Source organism: Salvelinus sp. IW2-2015, unplaced genomic scaffold (genome assembly GCF_002910315.2).
Source record: "Salvelinus sp. IW2-2015 unplaced genomic scaffold, ASM291031v2 Un_scaffold463, whole genome shotgun sequence".
Classification (NCBI taxonomy): Eukaryota; Metazoa; Chordata; class Actinopteri; order Salmoniformes; family Salmonidae; genus Salvelinus; species Salvelinus sp. IW2-2015.
This window is the reverse complement of record NW_019942557.1, coordinates 239329-242835: the sequence shown is the minus strand read 5'-3', so window position 1 is coordinate 242835 and position 3507 is coordinate 239329. Positions and strand designations below refer to the sequence as shown.

At 40.9% G+C, this 3507-nt stretch overlaps 1 protein-coding gene across 1 annotated transcript in view; it reads right to left on the bottom strand.

Moving 5' to 3' along the window:
- Positions 1-445: 445 nt before the first annotated feature.
- The window catches only part of pknox1.1 (pbx/knotted 1 homeobox 1.1), a 13067-nt gene continuing 10005 nt past the window's right edge, over positions 446-3507 (bottom strand). The window contains exons 12-13 of the transcript XR_011475138.1: positions 3358-3497; positions 446-2929 (exon numbers count right to left, since the gene is read on the bottom strand). The gene's annotated coding sequence lies outside the window, so the exon portion shown is untranslated. The remainder of the gene's footprint in view (positions 2930-3357; positions 3498-3507) is intronic.

Genomic DNA, 3507 nt, shown 5'->3' with positions numbered 1-3507 from the left:
CGTGAAGCATGGAGGTGGAAACATCATTCTTTGGGGATGCTTTTCTGCAAAGGGACAAGACGACTGCACCGTATTGAGGGAGGATGGATGGGGCCATGGATCGCGAGATCTTGGCCAACAACCTCCTTCCCTCAGTAAAGAGCATTGAAAGATGGGTCGTGGCTGGGTCTTCAGCATGACAACGACCCGAAACACACAGCCAGGGCAACTAAGGAGTGGCTCCGTAAGAAGCATCTCAAGGTCCTGGAGTGGCCTAGCCAGTCTCCAGACCTGAACCCAATAGAAAATCTTTGGAGGGAGCTGAAAGTCCGTATGCCCAGCGACAGCCCGAAACCTGAAGGATCTGGAGATGTATTTATTTGGACAGTGACACTAAAATGTTTAATTTGGCTCTATACTCCAGCGTTTTGGGATTTGAGATCAAATGTTTATATGAGGTGGGATATAAAAAGTCACCTTTTATTTGAGGGTATTTTCATACATATCTGTTTTACAGTTTAGAAGTGAATGCACTTCATGCATCTACAGAAGCACAAAGATCATGCCCCCAACACATGCTAACTTCTCACCATTACCAGTAACAGGAAGTTAGCATTTTTGGGTGGGGTATGACATTTATGCCCTTTAGCTTTCCTCACTCATTATTATTCACGATTAATTCATGATTATCCGTAATCATGGTAGCATCCACATTAACGTACCAGTGTTTATTTACAATAAAGTGACTCCAAAATGACAATACACTATTCACCATTRATTTCTCTAGGTTACCTAGTGGTTAGAGCGTTGGACTAGTAACCGAAAGGTTGCAAGTTCGAATCCCCGAGCGGACAAGGTAAAAATCTGTCATTCTGCCCCTGAACAAGGCAGTTAACCTACTGTTCCTAGGCCGTCATTGAAAATAAGAATTTGTTCTTAACTGACTTGCCTATTTAAACAAAGGTAAAATATATATTTTTTAAAATTCATTTCTATTGGGCACAATATAATCCGAAACACAAACAAAACAAACTGCAAATGCATCCAACAAGTTTCTAGAGTCACAAGATTTATGTTGTCATTGTGTACAAGGAATATGGGACCAAATACCACAACATTTTTTACAAACTGTTAAAACACTATAAAGTTAATTTGTTCAAATAGTTATTCAAATGGTGGGGACTAGATACATAAAGTGCATTCACTTCTAAACTGTAAAACAGATACGTATGAAAATTCCCTCAAATAAAAAAGGTGACTTTCTGTACTGTCTCCTCATTTAAACATTTGATCTCAAATCCCAAAATGCTGGAGTATACTCAAGTGCCAAAGTAAAAGTTTGTCCAAATAAAAACATAGGTGAGTGTAGCTTCTACTAGTTAGGCTTTCTGTGCTTTTCACTATAGTTATGTCTTTACAAAAAGAACATACCGGTAACTGCCAAAATAACGGAAACTCCGACTTAATAGGGTGTAGGTCCAGAAGGAGCCGCTTCAATGTGCCGTTAAATTGATTCGACGGATGTCTGAAACTCTACTGGAGTGATGCAACGCTATTCTTCTACGAGACGTTCCATCATTTAATGTTCTATTGACGGTGGTGGAGAACGAGATTGTGGAGGCATCGCTCCATAATCTCCCATAAGTGTTCCATTTGGTAGAGATCTGGTAACTGAGACACACACACACACTTAAAAACAGCCTGTGCTCCTTTGAGACCCCTCTTTCAAAGTCACGGAGACCTCTTCTAGCCATAATAAATCAACAACTGGGCATTTTTAATACCTGAAGCATGATGGGATGTTAATGTGTTTATTAAACTCCTGAACCAGACCCTGTGTAGAACCTCCTGGTTTAAATATACTTTGTATCCCTCATTTACTTAAGTGTTTCCATTATTTTGGCAGTTAACTGTAAATAAGGCCTTTTTCGGATCGTGTTAAAAACCATTTGACATAATCACATTTTTTTCTCATTTGTCATCAATATTTAGAAAACTTAATTGGACCCTGGAAAACAGGGCCGCTAGCTTCAATAACAAAACTTTTTGTACATAAACATTCCAAACAAAACAAGAGAACACCAAACAAACAAAAAGCATACTTCTCGTGTTTGTATATAAAAATAAGCCTCTTTACTTTAATTTTCCTTAATGGGCTCTGCTGGACCTATAGGGTCTGCCTGTAAGCCATGGGCTCTGCCTGTAAGCCAGTCCTAATCAGAGTGGGCACATGTAGTCAAACACAGTCATGCAAAGTGAACAAAACCCATTAAAAGATACAACTTGAAAGTGTTGGCATCCAAAAAGAGATTTAAATCAAAAATAAGAAATCATTCACCATTTAGTAACGGAGCTTCAGAGTGTGTTTTTTAACACTTCATGATTTTTTTTTTGCTGCTTCCGTTTCTCCGTCTTTTGGAACATACAATGATATTATACAGAAAAACACTGGCTTACAAACACACAGACAACGGTAGTAAAAACGCTTTCTGATATCAAACTCCTCACACACACAAGACACTCCGTTCATTAAAGGGACATCGGGAGTGATCCCGTATGTCCAGTGGTTGTGCTCTGTGTAAACCGATCGAGAGAGCGTATACTTACGTGTAACGCGCATTTGTGTACTTGCGATGCAATACCAGTCTATCTACAGTACATACATAATCTGAGCCATCCTATTTTTAGCAGAGCATCAAAAATGGCTCTGATTTGGTTCTAGTGTGTGTTGCAATTCATTATCAGCCCGCCTTATTCATTATCATCCCGTCTTATTCATTATCAGCCCGCCTTATTCATTATCAGCCCGCCTTATTCATTATCAGCCCGCCTTATTCATTATCAGCCCGTCTTATTCATTATCAGCCCGCCTTATTCATTATCAGCCCGCCTTATTCATTATCAGCCCGCCTTATTCATTGTTAGCCCGCCTTATTCATTGTTAGCCCGCCTTATTCATTATTCAGCCCGCCTTCTTATATCATTATTTTTACATTTACATTTAGTCATTTAGCAGACGCTCTTATCCAGAGCGATTTACAAGTTGTGCATTCACCTTATGATGTCCAGTGGACAACCACTTTACAATAGTGCATCTAACTCTAAGGGGGGGGGGGGGGGTAGAAGGATTACTTTATCCTATCCTAGGTATTCCTTAAAGAGGTGGGGTTTCAGGTGTCTCCGGAAGGTGGTGATTGATCCGCTGACCTGGCGTCGTTGGGGGAGTTTGTTCCACCATTGGGGTGCCAGAGCAGCGAACAGTTTTGACTGGGCTGAGGCGGAGCTGTACTTCCTCAGAAGGTTAGGGAGGCGAGCAGGCCAGAGGTGGATGAACGCAGTGCCCTTGTTTGGGTGTAGGGCCTGATCTTATCAGGCCGCCTTATTCATTATCAGCCCGCCTTATTCATTATCAGCCCGCCTTATTCATTGTTAGCCCGCCTTATTCATTGTTAGCCCGCCTTATTCATTGTTAGCCCGCCTTATTCATTATCAGCCCGCCTTATTCATTGTTAGCCCGCCTTATTCATT